Below are 20716 nucleotides of genomic sequence, written 5' to 3' on the forward strand. Positions count from 1 at the left end.
AAGATCAGCCAAGTCGTCCACGCTCGGAGTTTTCGCAGCCACGAATCCTCCTGCGAAGAAACGTAAGAGTGACTGCAGGATGAAGTACGTTCCCGAAGTGGCTGCCGACTGGCATCGGGTTCTCCGTACGTTACTGGGCGACCGAGTGGAGCAGGGAGAGTTATCGTTCAGTAGATTCGACGGTCCAGATCGGAAATTAGAGGTTTAATTTTAATGGTCTGGGAGCGTGGTCCGGTGGAGATGAAAAGGGAGTCTGGAGATTCGTGTAGGTAGGAGTGATCCTCGGGATCTGAACTTGACCCAGACACAACCAGCATCATCTTCTCGGGAAGCATTGAGATAACGAGTGCGAGTTGATGAATTTAATAAAAATTTAAAAAAAATCGGAAATTTCTTACTCAAATTACAGAAGAAGAATAGTGGGACAGAGTGAGAAAGAGAGAGAGCGAAATAGTATCCATAGGAATTCGCGCGGTACCCATGGGAATATCTCATGGCAGAGCAGCCAGAGTGGCGGCGAGTAATGGTGGCTAATTAGAAAATCTTAATTACGATAGTAATATTTCTTAAGCGATGGCGCGTAACTCGTGTGGCGAGGCGCGCAAGTGCAAGGTTCAGCATCGCAGAACGAAACGTGGAAGCCGTCGGTGGCGTCGCGACGCCCTCGGCAGCCGAGTAATTTCCAGGGAGCGGAATCCGAAGGGGGGAGGCAGGCAAAAAGTACGGAGCAACACACGCTCCCAGGATTCTCTCCTGCTGGTCTGCATGTCCGCTCACCAATCACTCCGGAACGAGGAGCGTGTCGTCCTGGGGAACGGAGGACTGGAGGAGTTTCAGGCGCAAGAACTAGGCCCGTTCGATCGCGCGCTCGCGCCGATAAATTAATTAGTGTAATTAGTATATAAATCTATGGGGAATGCCAAGCCGTCATGGTTAATTACGGGTAATGGTTAAGACCAAACGCGGCGGTTGATGGACGCCTTCGTCACCGTCGGCATGCCCCCTCTCCTTGTACCTCGTCCCTGCTCCTCTCCCACTTGGCTTACTTCCTCCAGGTATGCTTGGCAGCCGCGTTATTTCGTGTGGCTCAGCGCGCTATTGAATGGGCTGTCATTAAGTCGAGCAGAGCACCTGCTACGTCTCTTAATGGATTTCCCACGTGGATATACATATCCACACACGAGCGGATATAGGACTCTGGTCGTCTCTCTCTCTCTCTCTCTCTCTCTCTCTCTCTCTCTCTCTCTCTCTCTCTCTCTCTTGTGGCTCAGAGAAGAACAGTGGTACACCTAGGCACGAGGAAGAAGGTCGTGAACCCGAGTTCACTACTCATCCAGTTCTCCGGTTGGCACGTATTTATAGAGCAGCCATGGCGAATGATGAAAGAGCCAGAGAGAAGAGGCCGTAAATGGGTTCTAGTTTGAGAATCCCACTAAAAACTTGCTCCAGTTAAAGAACCGCGAACGAACGGGGGACCCAGAAAGATGTTACAAGAAGTTGGTACCTCGGCGCTGGCGGAAGGATAAATCAGCTTGGCGCTTTGGTAGGGAAGAAAATGCATCCCGCTGATCTTGCTCGCTAGCCAAGTGCACCAAACAAGGCTTAATTGCCTTGGCAAGGAATTGACATGCGCGCGCGCCTCTCTTCCTCCTCGCCGCAGTAGCAGCGCAACCGCCTCCAGGAAACAAACTGAAACCTCCTGTGCCTGTTGTTCCTTCACAGAAGAGCCGCCCGGCCGCCTGTGGACGCCTATGGACGCCTATGGACGCCTATGGACGCCTATGGACGCCTACGCGCCCGGTAAAAATCTTCCGCTGCGCGGAGCATGGAATGTAGGCATTTATCGTTCTTAGCTCGGCATCGATTTCGCTTTCGTTTTTCACGATCCGCGTGGTTTGTTAGCGCCGGATCACACGGAGATCCTCGGGATAAGGCAGCCACACGAGTCCTTTGAGAGGAGGCTCGCCGAAGATGCCGCCGGATTGCAGGATCGCAGGATCGCAGGAGGACTATGGGTATTCCGCTCCTGTACCGCTTCTGTAGCTCCGCATCCTGAACAACGTCATCGCGCTCGTCGCTATCGCGAAGGATCGGTTAGTCCCCGGAGGAAGCCGATCGCAATTGCGCGGAAGGTATCGCGCAGCGATGCTATCGATCGAGCGAGATATCTCTCGAGGAATCGACGTGAATTGGCTGCCGGTTATGGCGCAGAGGTAGGTGTCTCTATTATGGGAGCCGAGAGAGGCTCCGCGCGTGGCGGAACGTTACGCGTCGAGTATCAATAGAAATCGATTCCAGCACAGAATGAGAGATCTAGTTCTAGATCGGAGAGATCGATGTATCAATCCGGCGTGGTTCTCATGGAGGAAAACAGGGGGGCAAGCGACGCGGCCCTGAAACGATTGGGCTGCGCCTGTTTGCTTGGCAGTTAGAATTGGTTTACGGTCTAACAGCGAGCAAGATCGCCCGGGGCGGGGTCAAATTGAAAAGCAAGAGCGTTTCGGGACGTGGGAAGTGTTTTTTGTCGGGAGCGTGTGTGAGTGAGTCACTGAGCGCGCGATCCGCGGTTCCGTGATCGGAACGTTCTTCGTGCCTTCTCTACCTTCTCTACCTCCACCAGTACCTGGTACAACGTGTAGACCTCGTACCTACCTAACTATCCTCACGGCCCTACCTAGCCAACCATCCACCTTGGCTCAGCATCGCGTCCCGTCGAGGATCTTCCAGACCTGCGTTCTTCGCGCTCGGAACCTCCTGGTATGCACGCGTGGTGTTGGCGAGGCATGTTCGCATCAAAGCGACTGACGTTTCGACGTGTACAAGACGCGGCCAGGTCGCCGGCCGATGTCTTCTCCTCCGCTCCAGAGAGATCCTTCTTCCTCCGCTTCTCGTTCTCACATTGAATCAGGTACCCGCCGTCTGAGGATCCTGCTGCCGCCAACTCCCGAGGGACATGGTTGCTCTTGGCTGTTCAGGATTTCGTGTAGTCGAATCAGCCGGGAAGAGAGTGAGAGTAAAGGAAAGTACCGGGCACTGGAAAGAGAGTGACGGCTTGGGTCCCGAGGAGAAGCAAGCTGGTGCTCCTGGTGCTGGACGTCAATTGGCAGCTTAGGATGATCGCGTGACGCTAATGCCGGTGGACCAGTTCGTTAGCCGGGGAAACCAAAGAGGGTGAGTCGTGTGAACGAATCTAGGGATTACGCAAACCTAGGTGACATTTAGCAGCTATCTGGCTCTCTGGTTCCAGGCCAGCGCGTCCAGCCAGGCTCAACACTCTTGGACACCGTATTTCGCTTCTATTCTTCGTCCTTGCGGCTCTCTATTTTTAACAAGACGACTTTGTGATTTACCGTGCAATCGAACGGCTGAATTTTCGTGTTTATCGCAGAAGGAAGCAACCTCAGGAATTGCCAGGAATCGTTCGGCTAAGACACAGAAGGAACTGTTGCCGGAACGTGATGATCGTCCTGGTACCAGGCAGGTTACACCCACGTGCGCTGCGTGAACGAATGGTGTTTGGAGGGGAAGTGGAGTAGATGCGAAGTACGAAGGAGTGGCAGGGCGAAGACAGAGAGGGTAGGCAAGGCAAGCTAAGGTAAAGCTAGTCGCGATGTACCGGTAGGCCATCAGTCGTCGGCACCTGCCGCCCTCGCAGCGAGCAAAACCACAGCGGGAAACCGTGCGCGTTACTCGTAAAGTGCGCCGATGCGCCCGGTAAGTAACCGGTAAACCGGTAACCGGTAGTGGGTGCCTGGGTGGACACGGGCCCCGATTAGCGGGGCCCGATACGGCTATCTGCGTACAAGGCTTACACCTCCTTAGCGCATCGCACTAAGTCAGAGACTCTTTCCCATTCTCTTTGGACCTTTTCTCATCCTTCTCTTTGGTTCTCTTCCTCCAGCAGGTCCGCCCAGTCGCCGAGGGTGTCGATTCCAAGCGGCAGATAGAGGAGCAGCGCCAGCGCGGGAACCCCTGCGAAAAATCGGCCGATCTCTCCTGGAGACCGAAAAATCGAGCGGATCGCGAAAGACGTGGACGCGCCGCGCCGCCATTCCTATGGCTAGGCACCCCCGCCTATCCTCACGTCCTGCCGTCCCTTAATTAACGACCTCTCGCAGAGGCTCATGCGCGCTTAGCACCTTGGCGAAAGATCGCGAGATCCGATAGCGTGCTTTACCTTAGATTATGCGCGGGCAGAGCTCCCTGCGATTCGCGAATCTCTCTCTCTCTCTCGCACTCGGCAGAGACTCACCGATAAATTTCGGAATCGACCATCCGCAGTCGCGGTCCATCTAATTAAGCGGTTCGCCCCTTAATTACAGCCAATTAACGTCAAACTCGCTCGGCACCGTCGTTCCGCGAGATTACTCTTTCCCAAGTATAGCAACCGCGCACTCGCATGCCGAGCCGTCCGATCCCCATGATGCACCAGCTCATTTTTCAAAATCGCACCACGGATAATGCACCCTTCGACTTTTCAATCGGAAGGAGAATCTCAGGCAATTTTCTATCCAAGGATCGTAACTTCTTGGGACTTTCGACTTCCAGGAAGTTTCGGTAGCTTCGAGGATCTCCACGTGGAAAATATAATCCTCGCGAGCGATCGGTATTCGCGCGGCGATCCTACGATCGGTAATTCCAGTCCCAGAGTGAGTCGTTGCGCGAGTCAATCGTATTTTCGCCGGGGGATCACCCTGGGCCAATGGCGGATCGGTTAAATTAAATTAGGCAACTGCCGATGACGAAACGATACGTGGTCAGACTCTGGATCAAACTAGACCTTCGTTCGGTATTGATTCTCGGTAGCCCACCTTCGGCACGTCCACCTTCTCCTGCTCGCTACAGTATAGTATATGGCCCACACCGATAGACTGTGGCTGTTGTTTGGCCGATAGCCAGGAATACTTTTTAAAATTAAAGCATCGAAATATTCGAACGACGTTTCGAAGATAATATACTTATATATGTGCTTTTAAGGATAACGTTAAAAGCGAAGGAAGTCAGTTTGACCCGCGAGGGTAAAGAGAGAATTGGATAAATTGAATTGAATATATATAAATTACGTAAGCCGTTATCGAAGTATCGAAGTATCGAAGTATCGAAGTATCGATGTATCGGCAAAGTATCGGCAATCTATAGAAAGACGCAAAGACGTGAGCACGATGCACGAAGGTGAGACCAGGTTCGTGAGTCTCGAGGACTCCTTGAAAAAATCCCATTAATTGCTTCTATGGTGATAAATTTCCCCGTGGCGATGCACGATTCTCACCTAGCCGCCTCGGACGCCCGAGACGCCTGAGACGCCTCGGGAGGGACGCCTCTAGACGCTTCGGGACGACGTTACTATATCGGCTGCTATGTTAATTTTCCTTTTAATAATGTCTACTAGGAAGCGATAGAGCGCGACGGTGCCCAGGTGAAAATCTCCCTGATCGAGTGACATTTCCATTAATGTTTACCGCTCCGCGTGGGAAGCCTCCAGTCGCCTCACCTTCTTCCACTTCATCGACCACTTCGTCAATAGCCTCCACCTCGTCATTCACTGCCATTACGGGAGGATGAAAAGCGGCCATGGAACTGGACCGTGCTTTCTATCTGCTCTGTGCGCGTGATACAGCTGGGTTCAATGGTCAATCCAGCTTCCTATCAGGAGATGCACTTTTGGGTGCACCAGTCGCAGGGGACGAGCAGCCATCAATGGTGCCAACCCTCCTAGGCCTGCCAGTGGTAAAAGTGATTGCGGCTGGCGTGATCGTCGCTAATGCATTGGCAGTAGAGCGATCGGACGCGCGCCTCCAGGGGCGTGTAAACGCTTGCCCGGTGTCGTTAGGGCCCTATTACACGGGAAACCTGTGGTTATCTCCTCACACGCCAACGTGCGCGAGGTGGGTCCGCTCGTATTAATTTAATAATCCTGCCGTGAGTTACGAGCAGCGTCCTCCATTGCTCTGCCTAGTACGAGGCGCTGCTAAAACTTGGCTTCGAGTCTTTGAAACGGCGGTACTTCGCGCCGCCGCTCTGCCGCGTAATATATTGCTTCCAGACGGATTGCCCTTAAAGGGCCCCCGCTCGTACCTTTTCCTTCTGCGGGAGTAGCTACGTACCTGCGGAGCCCATGTCAGGCCGGACAAAAAACTGGACTGACTCCCCGAGGAAAGGAAAATCCAATTAAAATATAAGAGACTGTATAATTTGAGGAATAAAATGTGATAACAAAGTGGCCGAGCCTCCGGTGAATCGCGTAACGACCGAGTCATCATTATCGTGTGGGACTCGATCCTTCCGCAAAAATCAATCAATCTTAATTGCCAGAAGGGACCCCAGGTAACGGCGTTGTAATTTCCAATTTGCCGCGGTGCCCGGGCACTCGGGGCAAGGGGGCCGAAGGGGGCCGAAGACGACGGCGACATCGCGTCAGGACGCAGCTCGTGATGCAAATTCAGGGCCCGCGGTATTTTCGAAAGTATTTCGACAGGGCCTCAGGGTAAGAGGACAACGGACTCCGGGTAAGATCGTGGCCTCGAATAATGTCAACGGCCGTCGCAACGGAGCATCCTGGGACGCGCGGCGCATCCGACGCGATGCATTTCGCGCGAGGAGCTGCGCGACCTACTAACGACCGGAGGACGTGGACCCGATCGAGATCTGCATAATCGCTCGATGTCGCAGCCACTCGAATTTGCATGAAGAATTCTTCCTCCTGCGGGATGATCCCACGACTTCTCCGCTCTCCACATCCAGTACCATACTCGATCCATATGTATAAATACCTGTATGATACGTTACCCCGGAGTGGCTATAATTAATTTCAAGATAATAGATACACCAGAGCACCATCATCATCATCATCATCATCATCATCATAATCGCCATAGACATTGAGAACATCGATAGAGTGTCAGCTGGCCTACTAGAGGAAGATGCCAACACGAGCTTCCTAAGGACCAACTGGATAGGATCAGCTGGTAGCAGTCTGGAGGCCTTGGCCAGGAATAGCCCGTGGTTGGGTTAGTACCGGCGGCACTCAAAGAGCATCATCGTGGAACATGATCTACTTACCGCGGTAGCGTCTCATCGGCGAATGCGCTTTAGCCTCACCAGGAGGCACGTGTTCGCGTAGCCACGTACCACCAGCCATCCCGACGGCCGCACGGCCGCGTCCCTTGGCCCCCGCGTGCACGGGCACACGCGGCTGCGAAATACGTGTAAATCGCGCACGCGCGCGCCAACGTAAGTCTGCTGCAATATGCGATGCACAACCTTCATTGATGACTCATCGAGTCGCGAGAGCGGAGCCATCGGATACACGAGCTGCCATTAGACGTCGCTGCTTCGATATCCCGAGCGGCGGTGCTCCCGTGTGTCTGGGGCTGTTGGAAGAGGGGGCTAGGTGCCCCAGGGGGCAAAGGTCAAGGAAGAATCCAGGATAACAGAAGGAATCGGGCGTAGACCTCGTGTGGCGTCCACCGAATAACTTTCCCCGGTGGTTATTACGCGGTTTTCATAAAAGCCTGTCCTTAATTATCCGCGCGCGGACCATAGACAGTATAGCGCGCCGGGACATTAAGAAATAGTTGTGCTGGCGTATTATTATATGGCGCTTTAAATGGTAGCAATAAATTACCTACACTGTTCCTCTGCTAACCGCAATCGCCTTTTAAACGCTCCGCGAGTATCCTCTCTATTCTCTCTATCCTCTCTCTATTCTCTCTATCCTCTCCGTCCTCCACGTCCTCCACGTCCACCATCCTCGAACCTTAACCCGTGTCCGTGAGGTGCTCCGCACTCGGCTTCGCACGCCGAGGCACACGTACATCTTGAGTGACGCACACAGGTTCAAAGATTCTCTTCCTCCTCCCTCGCCTCCTCCGCCTTCCATGTAACCCGTGTGCGTGGCTGCCTTTATGCCTTTATGCCTTTCTGCCTTTCTGTCCGACTGCCTGACCTGCGACGAGTCCGCGTGCTCATCGCCCATTGCGATAGGTCAAATCTCTAATGGAGCGTTTTAACGTGTGACGCAAGGCTCACGATTCCTGGACCACGAGATGCCAATCAAAGACGTCGTAACGCTCCCACCCTGCAGGGAGAGGGGAGGGGCGATTCCCTTCGTTTCCTTGAGAATCTCCCAAATCCAGACACCCGTCCTGGATACCATGGACGGACGTCACGGCGACACCTCATTAATCCATGGAGACAGATAATAGCCAGCTTACGCTAAAGATATTCCAGCCGAGTACTGTTTTCTGACAATAAGCAGAGCAAACTAGGTGCTCTCGTGCAAATTGATGAGCTTGCGACATTTTTGAGCGCCGCTCGAGAGCCGAGAGCCGTCCTTGCATTCGTGATCGGCAGCAGCACTTGCGCGCCCGGATAAAATCGGCCTCGGAGGTTTATCGCGGCATCATTTAAATAGATTTGAATAATGCAGTGCGCGCGTAGAACAATGCTAAATCAATTGTAATTGTTAATAATCGTAATATGATGTCGTGTCGTGATCTCTCTCGAACCAGACCCGCTCGTGATCTGGTTACATTGCTACCCGTTATGTCGAGAGTTCGAAGTACATTCTTGTTCAGCTTTCCATCTCTACCTCTCTCGCCGCCCTCCCCTCACTCTCTCTCTCTCTCTCTCTCTCTCTCTCTCTCTCTCTCTCTCTCTCTCTCTCTCTCTGCCTGCCCTACCCTCGATATATGCATTCTAGCTGTACCTCCGACGTCGTCTCTCTTCGGCTCTCGATCTCTTTTCTCCCGAGCACTTTACTCGGCAATACAGATCAGTGGGGTCTCGGGCTCCTTTGCATGAAATTACATCTCTACCTTTGGACTTTGCGTCTGGAGAAAATATGCTGTTCACTCAATGTTCGTCCCTCTCCCTCCGTCTCGTTGTCTCCCACTATCCTTCCTCGCCTTTTCTCCTATTCTCACTCGAGACTTTCAATCGGCCAATCCCGATCATCCGTTATCCCTCGGAATCCCAATGACGATGGGACAGAGGGAGAGGTCGCGATTCCATCCCGACTGGCTCTTCCTGGTGACTCGTTCCCATTAGAAGGAAGTAGAAGGAAGTCCCTTCGTTTCTTTGCATCGACACCTCAGGGGCAGCCGGTGTTGCGGCAGATGATCAAAGCTCTTCGCCATCGTATTCCCACTTGGTACCGATCTTCTGTATGCCCTTTTCAAGAGATTTTATTATACAGGCTTGTCCGTCCCGACGTCTCTGCCTCGAATCATAATCAGGACTAGGTCCGTCCCTTTGTTTTCTCCCGTCTTCCTAACGGGTGCGTAGCCCAGTGGTACCACCACTTCCTAGACAGCTGGACTGCCGGGTCGCTGGGTTCCTGAGGTAGCCACTGGTTCTGGCTATTATCCATTTCTGGTCCATTATCCCGAGGGATAGAGGAAGTCTCGAAGCGTTGACTGGGATGCATAAAGTGAGGCCCCATGAAAGAAATTAAATCCCACGATATTTACAGTGCCGAGTATAATATGGAGATGTATGCCGGGCGTAAACCAGTGGGGAGTCCTCGGCGCGGTCGCGACGCAATCATTTTATACGCGCACGCCCGACATCATTGTAAATATCACCAACTATACGGCCCCATAAATAAGGCCTTCCACTAGGTCGACTCCCAGCTATCGTCTCAATCGAACCAGCCTACCTTTTTTGGTTCGCCGGGACTCCAAATCTTCCACGACATTCGATTCTCCAGTTTTGTTCCACATTCCAATTACCAGCAGCTTCCGTCACGAGCTCGCGACGCCGAGCTTGTCTAGCAGGAGGCTGTCTCCGGCTAGCGAGGTAATGGGACAACGAAGAGGGTGGAAAGGCGAAGAGCAGGAGAGCGCATGGCGGCCCACCAGAGGAGCGAGAGGGAAGAGCCTAATGAGTTGCGGAGGTGCGCGGCTCTCGAGTCTCCCAGCGCGGCGCTGAGTCGAGTGGAACTCGTTGGCAGCAATGAAGCAATTAAATAGCAATTTGTTATAATTATTGCTGCGTCTCCGTTCCCTCCTTGCCGAAGAGTCCCCCGAGGATTCGTTCTCTCGCTCGCTCGCGGTTACTCGGTTGGCTCCTCTGGCTGCTCTGCCCTGGCACTCCTCTGGTCTGGATGCAAATACCTGGACATGCGCCATCGGCAAGGTTCCATCTGGATCGAGATCAGGCACCGCTCGAGACCCGAGAAGAGTTAACCTGTATAGAGAATTGTTAAGAACCCTTTGAGAACGGTTACGGGCTCTTTGAATTACATAACGTGTTAATTCCGGGCGAGGCTAGAGAGCATAAATTAGCGATATCAGAAATATCATGTGGCCGCACGCTATGGAACCCGAAGTAGCCGCAGCACGATGCTGCCTGACGGTATAGAGACTTAACGGAGAAATGATGTTTCTATTCGCGGCTGAATTATTGAGTCCGATAACGTGAAGAATTTTGAACTCGTGGAGAAGTGAATACCTCTCGGGGAATATATATAGCTGTAAAGAGGAAATCGGTAAGGAGATTGGTAGATCGGTAGATAGCCCGGGCTGCTTCAGGCACAAAGTAAGTATATTCCTACCGGTCTCAGGCATGATGCATGGTCACTTATATGGAACAGGACAGTGGCCGTAAGTCCGACTAATTAAAAAATATGGACTCAGCGCTGATGCTTTATTAATCCTGGCGCTCGGAGTTCTCTCGGACAATTTACGTAATGCGAACGTAAAGTCGGCCTGCACGTGAATCTGTAATATTTACGGAGATCAACGAGCACGGTCTTTGCGTTATCTCCTGATACGAGACTCGTGCAAGTCGTTCGTGACATCAGAAAATCCATCACTTCGCTCAGTCGAATTCTCAATGCGATCCGATCGATGGTAGCAGCGATCGGATCGTGAAACGATCAGAGTGCCGATATAATAGCAGAGATCGTTTACTTTGTGAGGGACAGACACTCGGGTACACGGACGCGCGCGCGCGCGCACGTAGATTGGGTCCAGCGCATACTACCCACGCAAACGATTAACGGATCGACGATCCTTCATTGGCTCTTTATCTTTTTATTTCTCTTGGCTTTCTTTTATCTTTCCTACGTTCTACCCTTTTCTCCTTTGGTCTTTTCTCTTCCTACAGTGACGATCGAACCGTCATCCAGTCTCGTATCGGTATTGATATCGGCTGTGGATCCTGCAGCATCCCATCGCGAGTTGCGTGCGAGATCCAATAAAAATCTCACTGAAAGTCGATCGATTGCGATCGGTAGACCGGTCGATAAATTTTCGCTATCTTTACGGCCGTGTCTTGATGGATAGCGACGCTCTATCTGTCATTCTGGTCATTCGCTGAGATACTCTTGTCCCAGCATCCCATGCGGAGTTCTAGATCGATTCTTTACGAAATACAGGTTTTTTTTTTTCAAAAGGAAATAAAATTCTTAGTAGACTCGGAGCTGAGATCGGTATGAAAATTTACAAGTGGAATATAAAAAAAGTTGTACATGTAACAGTGACGTATCGTAGTGAATCTCGTAGGATCCAACTGGGACCAATTGCTTTGCCGTCGCGCAGCCAACTGACATTTTTCCTCGAGATCAATGAAACCGCGTGCGTGCTTTGCATTTGCAGAATGCATCGGCCTGTACAGTCGCGTAGATGCAGGGACGTAAGAGCCCTATAGGACGACTATGACTTCTTCTCTCCTCTCTTGGAATCGTTTGGTCGTTGCCTAGAATTCTAAAGATGACTGCAGCCTCTGAAACGACTTCATTTCGACCAAGTATTTTGTACCGAATGATCTTCAGGCCCGAGGGAATTGTTGAATCGGCAATGCCGAAGATCTATACGTGGATCATCGGTGCGATTCCATCTTTGGGATCGTTGGTACAGTTCGAGCAACCGGTACGAGGAATAGAGCGCCAAAATTCGAAGTGGAGTCACAGCCTCCGGAATTCCAGTTAAAAAATGAGAAACACGGCGCTCTTAATGGACCCGTAGATAAGATGGGAGCGAATCTTATAATGGATCGTGAAGGAGTTACTAGAGTGGATGGCGTCGATCGGCGTCGTCAACTCGAAGATATCGGTTTAATTACCGAACCGAGGGAAATGGTCCTCGGTTCTTTGGATTCCCCGGAGGCTGGAATCGGGACGGCCACGAGAGGCTCTCCTTAAAACAAATCGATTTCTGGTGTTTGCCTTGGAGATATTTTCTACCGGGTAGATCTTTACGACCGCCGGATAAACTTCGGTCTGGGATTGGCTTAGATTCTGATTTCGATTCCGATTTCGATCCGAGCTGCCTCGTCTTTTTCCTCTTCGTTTTCTATTTCTCTGGCGTCTTCCTGCTCCCCCCGAGTCTCAGGACGCCTCTGTCTTTCTTCCTCTCTTCGCTCCTTTTTCCTTTTCTCTTTTTCTTCTCTTTTTCCATACAGCTCGCTACGCTCGGAATGTTTTCGATCTTGTTACCGGTGGACTTCGGACTCTTAATTATAGCATTTTATGAGCTACGTTTAAGATTTTATTGGTGGATTATAGATGTAATTTATGAGCCATAAAGCACCGAGAATAAAGAGGATCTCCGATTTCGATTTAGTAGGCAGAGGCGCGTGACTGGAACGCTTTGCTATTTCATTTTTATGCGCTCAAACTATTTATCAACTTCCGAATTTTCAATTCGCCGGTCCTCGTCTTCCTGACTTTGCTCTCTAATGACTCTTAAACTGGTCGATCGAGATATCGAAAAATCGAATGGCCACAAGAGCAAGAGGTTCGTGTTACTCGAATGGTTTACGTTCGGCTTTGGCTCGTATATTTTGATGTTTCCTCAGAATTTCGTAACGCGATCCGCAGCATCCGAAGTTTCTAAGCGATCGTCTCTCTGACTCTCTCGCCGACGGGGGCCTCCGAGGTGTCGCAAGAATTCTCAGCGCGTCTTGTCCCGGCCCACGTGCCCCAAAACTCAAAACACTCTGCAGTATATATCCCTGGCAGCCCTCGGCTAGCCACGAGGTCGTACCAACTTCTGACCATCCATTGATTTCCCATGGAAGCTGAGAAAGAGTTTGCCCATCGGATGACCCTACGAAATGAAGTGGAAGCTGGTGCGATCGGTTGGCCAGATATATTTGGATATAGGTAGACAGCTGGGAAGGCAAAGGAATAAGGGGGAGATAGGTAAACGTTGAAGTGATGAATCGAGGCGAACGGGAGCCCAAGCGATTAAAGCAAACAAGTGGCATTGGAATCGTGGGGAAGTAGGAGAAGGAGGAAGCAGAATAATAAAAAGAGAATTAAAATGATAATACGGACTGGACGAAGAGGCCAATCTAACGATTCTTTCTACCTTTGCGTGTGGGCCGACAAGACGCTACTCACTGCCCAATTGTAAACGTAGGTAAAGGCTCGCTTAATGAATGTACCGCTCGATTTGTTTGCGTGCGCCATTACGAAAGTTCCTGAGGTAGAGTCAAGTGTTTGTTTCATTTGGGTCTTAATTGTGAACGGGCACGTGTGCCCGCACTCAGCACTTGACTCCACGGTTCTAGCTCGAGACTCCCTAGCTCATCCGCCTGAGATCTTCCCGAGACTCGAAACTCCTTGAGCTCCTCTCGTCCGAGGCGCGCGAGAGAAAGAGGATGGAAGCGCAGAAGGATTGAAAGAGAGAGAGGTAGAGATCGAAAAAGTGTTGGGACAGGGGGATAGAAGGAGGTACTCGGAGGTCAGGAAGGTCACCGATGGAGAAAGGTTGAATTACCCAGAAAAACAAAAAGGCCATCTCCTTCTCCAAGTGCGTTCCTCTCGTTCCTCTCGTTCCTCTCGGTTCCTACCGTTCCTCCGATTCTTGGTTCCCTTGGCACGTCCTTCGTATTCCGCTGATCCACCATGGACATCGCGAGGATAATGACGCCTTCGCGAAATCCACTTTAATTATCACCTCAAGCGAATCGCCAGGTCGACGGACGTCGCGCCGACTACGAGCCACGAGACCCCAAGAGGCGGATGATGCCTAGAGGATGCTCCTAAATATTTCGGGGGGAGTCATTAATGGCGTCTTTGCGATCGGCTTCCCACAGAGTTTGAGCAAGACATCGTGGTACCGATCGGCGAAGGATCGGTCATTAGCTTAACGATCGTCTAATATTGAGAAAAGAAAAAGAAATTAAAATCATACGCTACACTGTGGCACCTTGATGATCGCTATTCTTAGACCGATCAGAAACCGCAAAGAGCATCGGGATCGATCCGCAGTAATTTCGCAAGGATCGAGTCTGTCTTCGCTAGTCTCGCATGACAACTTAACCTCTGATCGCGTCAGTCGGCCACTATCAATTAGCCGGTATAAATCGATTTAACATTCAACGTTTTTATGAGGCTAAATTAATGCATTGACCCACTTCGGTCCAAACGTAAAAGATCCTACGTAACCAGCAAGTGCATCTTGATACTCGTCATTCAAACTATACGTCGGGAGAGAGATGGAGAGAGAGAGCAACGAAAAACAAAGACAGACGATTACGAGCTCTCGGTTCTCAGCTCTGAGTTCTCAGGATGATCTCGTAGGTGGACTCGAAGAGGCTGACATATTTCAGGCACGTCAGGCTCCCGTCACAGAACGCGGCGGGTAACTCGTTCGGGTCGGACGTTAATTAGGTCCTGGTATGTTTAAACTTTGTGCTGTGGTAAATTTGGTGCGGAGTCCCCCGGGGCCATTGGGCCTCTTTCTGGGCCTCATGGGACTTGGCAGATATTCCAGGTCGGATGTTGAGTCTCAGCCCTTCGTCCAAACGGAGAACGAAAATTCTAAAGTCCATAACGAAGGTAGAGAATATTGAAGTGGAGATTAATGGAGAATGGCGACGAAGTGACGAATCTCTAGGCAGTGAAGTAGGCAGTCGATCGAAGGTCTGTCGTATAAAGACGTCAGGGGACTGAGACTTGAGACAAACACAGGAAGAGATAGGACTGTAACAGTTGCGTCCGCAGAAGAGAAGGTCCTACGTTAAGAGTGGTCATAGCTATAGATGGCATGCGGAATCAATTGGATAGATGGTGATGGACAGGAAGAGGCGGCGGGCGGCGGCAGAAGGACGACAGGCACGAAACGAGGATCTCGAAGAGTAGCAGAGCCACGTGCATCTTTACGATGTCGGGGACTCGTAACTCGCGATAGGGTAGGTAGGTAGGCAAAGGCAAAGACACAGGAATTGCAGGAGTCAGGAGTCGCAGGGGACGGCCGAAGCGAATGCAGAATATAATCGTTGAACCTCTATGTCTCAGCATCCCAGGAACGCTGGACCGTTTCTACGGCCGGCGAGTATCGCGAGAGCATCGATCCGGATCCGCTACGATCCGTCGATCTGTCGGGAGGCTGGCCACCGAGAAGCCACCCAGGGAGCGATCCGGTGGCCTCGTACCTCCTGGAAACGTGGATCCACTCTTCGCTTCCGGTTCCGCTCTTACAGCCTGGAGGTCGAGGTTAAGCTGTGACAGGGAGCAGCTAGAGAGAACAAGGGACCGAGGCTGGCTACTTGAAACGGCCGATGCTGGAATAACGGACCGGCGAAAGGGTTAAGGACTACCGTTGCGAAGTAACGAACAGGACGAAGGGACCCCAGCGCGTGATCGGTTCGTGTGAAAACAAGTGCCGATCGCTCCAATTACCGAGTCCCGGCTGAGAAACAGGCTACAGGGAGATCCTTGCCGCCTTACGGAACATGGAACATGGAACCGAGACATGGAGAACAGGGGAACACGCAAGACGTGCACGTGGAAGAGTTCAGCCGAGGGTGAGGACTATCTTCTCCCTCGGGAGGTACAAGGATTTACTGATTGCTGGAATATCGTTAGGTGGGCAGGATGCAGGGTCCATGAGAGAGAGAGAGAGAGGCTGGAGAAACAAGGAAAAAAAAGAGCCAGCAGAAGAAGAAGAGACGTAACGAGTGAGCCGAGGGGGGAGAGAAACTTTGAGTAATTCGAATGCTTAGCGCAGCTAGTGACGTCTCATTTGAGTCCCGCGGGAGCGTATTTTAATCCGTGATTTACGGAGGCGAAAGAGGGCCCGACATTCCCCGTAGAGGGTCCCGCTCTCTTCGGGAAGATGCCCCGAAGATAAGTCGGAAGAGGGACCCGGTCGGGCCCCGAGCGAAATGCATAACTTAGCCCCCGCAGTCGGGGGAGAATTTAATCTCGGCCCTCGGAAACCTCGCAGCCCGTAAGGGGAAGAGCGCGGTCGCGCTGGATAAAATAAATAAATAGGACGCCTTCGAAATATGTCCTCCCGCCTGCTGAAATATATAGAGCGTTCGAGGAATTCTCCGAGTTTGGATCTACAGACTGCGAGGCGAACGAGGAGGAACTCGAGAACTCCTTCTCTCTCTCACTCTCTCTCTCTCTCTCTCTCTTTACAACGCCTTGCGTCTATCTATCTACTCTGCCTTCTCTACCTTCGTTCCTTCGGCTGCTTTACCTTCTAGCTCGTCCGCGATCGAGGATTCCTGAGTCGCGCGGGCGATACCTTATGGCTCTCCCGTATGCGTGTGCTTGGGGCTCTCGTAGGATCCCGCACCGGCAGGGGACGCCTATCGAAGTAGTACCAACCTAAGAGAGGCGACATGTGGTGCTCCGAGACTCCGAGAATCCTGGTGCTTCCTTCGAGCAGAGATATCCGGAGGGGATCAGCTTCGTATTATTCTAACCCCTTCCTCCCTATCTCCCATCTCTCTCCTCTCTCCTCTCTCCTCTCTCCTACTCACCCAGCATCCCTCGCTCACCCGCTGCGCGCGATGACAAAAACTCAGGCTTAACTTTGTCGAATTCCCAGGGTTAACCCTTTCCTCCCTAACGATCCGCTCTCACGATTTACAGAGAGAAGAAGAAGGACGCAGGCGCGTCCAACTGCTCCTCCTGGATCGGCTTTGCATCTCCTGAATGTCTCCTCCACCTTCGATCAGGGCGCCTCTTCGTGGCAGAAGAGAAGGAATCGACGTGACGTCATGTGTCCCGTACTCACGTCGGATGCTGGTACCAGTCTCCGAGGTAACGCAGAGACCAGGCAGATCGGGAACCGTCCACGACCTAACCCCGACCGAGCCATCACGTCGCCAGCATCCTCATGGCTATCCGTCGAGTCGCTCCATATAATTTGGAGCACTCAGGCGACCCTGAAACGAGCGGGGTCAACGCCATATTTGTAATCTTCGAGACGCCGGCGCGACCTGTTCGCACGTTGTTCTAACCCGTTATCCCACGAGACGACGACACCGACGACAAGGATGACAAGGATGACAAGGATGACAAGGATGACAGGCACACACGCGAATTCCTGGTGGCCGATCTGAGCATCGGTGGTACCGATCGCAGATTGCCCTTGGGATTAGAAGGTGGATGCTGGACTCGGTGCCACTATCAATGCACCCAGATGGGGAATCACGGTAGAAAAGTGAAGAACCTTAGCGAAGCGGATGAGAAGATAACCGAATAAAATGCCTCCTGGTTGAGCTCGTGTCCCACACTTCATCCGCAGCATCTTCTCCGCATAAGACCAACAGATGGCGGTCCGGCCTGAAGCCCTGGAGAGATTAGATGGATTTTTCATAGGCAGAAAATCGCTCTCGCGGCTAACAAGCGCCAGATGCAAATCGGCCATTCAGCCTCCGGAGTATCCCGAGTCTCCCGTTTCTCCCAAGGCGACGTGTCTCGTTGCTCCTCGCGCACGAGCAAGCTCAGAGGAGGAGCAGGAAGATGCTGAGGAGCTAGGTCAAAGTGCAAAGTATACTTATAGTGATCCGCGAGCAGGAAGAAAAATGGCGATCACGCCCACTCTAGCTGCATGTCCCATTGGAAGAGGATGACTCCTCGATCCTTAAGCCGGGTACGCACGTGGTTATACAGCCGGACCGCTAGGCAGGCATATACCAGAGACCAGGGATATTATCTTCGGGCTAGCAGATAACTAAAACGCTTTTGACACCTCGGCGCGCCGGGACATAAACCGTTGAGATACGAGGGAGCGCGTGATGGAACGCAACCTGGTCCCTTTGAGCTGCTTCACTAGTTGCACCTACCGACATCGATTAAGTCTCTCCGCATACAGTAACACGCATTGCCCATAAACGGTTCGCTGCGTATTAACCTCAAATATTATGATACCACCATAAGACACTTCTACCTTCTCCAGCCATGCTCCTTTTTCATTATTTCTCATCAGACCCCGGTCTCCAGCGTTCAAAGACGTCCAGCTGTCCAAGCTCTAAGGTAATCCCGTCCGAGGACCAATCGATGTCTCCTGGATAAGAACCGATAGCCGACCTCTGACCTACTCTTACAGGTAATGACCTCGAGGAACAAGATGCTGCTATGTTTTTGTTATAAATGAATTAGATAAGGTTCAAGAGGTTCGATATCGGTTCGCCGCACTGGAGGTTCACGTACCGATCTTGCGGCTGCTCCTCAGGTGCATCTACATATAGATCAGGATAGACTGGCAAATGCGCGCACTTGGGCGAATGGATGGGGTCGCGACTCCGCTATGAAAACACTTTATAAATCGGCAGGATCCCCTGGTGAAGGCGCGCTTGTAACTTGTACAAGATAGGAATCTACCGCGATGTAATATTTAGCCGATCGACGCTCCCCATCTGCCGGGAGACGCGAGAATAAACGAGGGACTCACGAGAGCCAAGAACACGGCCAATTCACAATGGTGTCTATTCTAAATCACCCGGGGAGAGTCCTTGCGTGTGCCGTATAGTCACGGTAGCTGGAGTCCAAATGAACCTGGCCAATTTTATGGTTCTCGCACGTTCCGCCAACCGCTGAAAATTATATCGCAAGATCAGGACTATCGATATCCAGGTATACCGAGTCCTCGTTTTTTTGGGATCACTTAAAATTTCCCCGACCTTCCCCAAGCTTCTGGTACAAGATACCCAACGGCGAATCCTCGGTAGGAGAACTAGTCGTAGAGGCAGAGCAGAGCGCAGAAACAAACAGGCAGCAATTTATTGCGCGATAAACAACCCCAGGTACTCCCGGGAAGCCGAGGACGCCGACGAACCTGGGTACAAGTTGCGGTGCGCGAGCGAAAAGCGGCCGATCGCGTCAGATCGAGACCGCCATCTTGAGAAAAACTAGTAGCGGTCCCATAGATCTGCCCGCGGGACTCACCGGCGACGGACTCCTTAGCACGTACGCGTTCGCCTTCTTTTTTTTCACTCGGCTCGTTTTGTTTGCTGCGTGTCACCGATTCGCTTCTACGCGGGGGGCTTTGCTAATAAGCCGCCCAGACTTCTTCTCCCGTCGCATTAAGCCGGTATTACACGGGACGACTCGTTCCCTCGATCGAGAGTCCCAGTGACGCGTATAGCTACAATAGGTACACGAAGATTGCGCGACGGCAGTTGTTTCCATGAAATTGGAAAACATTCTATTACGTGGATCGGGAGGGAGACCTTGACAAGTGGTGCGCATGCGCGATCGTCTTATCTCAATCCCGGCGACGCCGATCTTTTAGCGGCGGGAATATAAAGCGGCCGGTAATCTCGGGAACAAATTTTGCACGTGGCATGTAAATGAATGGGAATTAAAAAAGATTCTTATAAATTCATCCTAATGGTATAATTTCGCGATTAATCATTGTCCTGTACGAATCCGATAAAGTTACGAGCGGCCCCGCGTACGCTCGCTAATTATCCCTCTATTCAGGAGCTCAGTGTGGCTACACACCGGTATGGAATAACTATTCGCTTTCTGTCTCGGATCATTTCCGAATCGTTAATCGATCCGAGTGCCGATGACAGACGGCCACGCGCGCACGGACTCCTCGCTCACGTTCCTCGGCGGCCGAGGCGTTTAAAGGCGTCTAACGATTTCGCGCGTACCGTTTCGAAAGCAGCGTGGGATTCCAAAGTCGTTACGAACTGTGTTCCACTGGGCAGCGAGCCGAATCGAGACGGGCGCTAATCTCGATCGAAATCGCGGCATTCTAAATCGTACCGAAACGTGGCTGATCGTCGCCCAGGAAGGCTGACCGAGGCTGATCGTAAAACTAAGGTCTCTCCCAGGAATTCACACGTGGCCACTCGTTGCCACTAGAATTCCGACTATCGCTGCTCTCATCGAACTCTCGAGCGAATCGAACATTTTTTTAAGTCCCGTCCCGGTTTTACGCCTTTTCCAGCAAGCCCAATAACCCCACGTGGTCGCGCGCAGCCTCTTTCAACTCCCCGTCCACCTGAGTCCTATCGATCCTGACGCGAGTACAGCCGCCTAGTTGAGTGCAGCAACAATAATGAAACGGATGTTAAATTGGCTGATAGTGGCTAGCAGGGTAATTGGCAAAGAGGTCTCGATTAATTTTCCACGTGTTATCGACCGTAGGAATGAGAGCCTCTGTCGGTGTCGTACATTAGAAAATATTCAAATGGAGGACCCGGTTTCGGAAATACCATTAGTTACTTAGGCATTCGAACGGCGAGCTCATTTACAACTTTGTTAATTCCGTAGGAACGGCCGCGCGCGGAGTCGGATGGAGGAGGTGGTCCATCCGCTGGTTCATTCGTATGTTGGTACGCCGCAATGCTGGACCAAGATAACTGTCTACCCACGCTTGCGCAATTCAAAGAGTCCCACGGAGAGCAGAGGCTGCTTCCATCTCTTCCTCTCTCGATCGCTCTCTCTTTCTCTCTCTCGCGCGGCCCTGTCGTCACTCTCCCTGTCTCAGGGGCGGGGAGGGGGGGGGGGGGG

The 20716-nt window shown here is 51.9% G+C and overlaps 1 protein-coding gene across 1 annotated transcript in view; it reads right to left on the bottom strand.

The window, feature by feature from the left end:
- LOC112493811 overlaps positions 1-20716 on the bottom strand; it is a 111368-nt gene that overhangs the window by 34585 nt on the left and 56067 nt on the right. The window lies entirely within an intron of this gene.

This window comes from Cephus cinctus, unplaced genomic scaffold, assembly GCF_000341935.2.
Source record: "Cephus cinctus unplaced genomic scaffold, Ccin1 Ccin1_scaffold0168, whole genome shotgun sequence".
Classification (NCBI taxonomy): Eukaryota; Metazoa; Arthropoda; class Insecta; order Hymenoptera; family Cephidae; genus Cephus; species Cephus cinctus.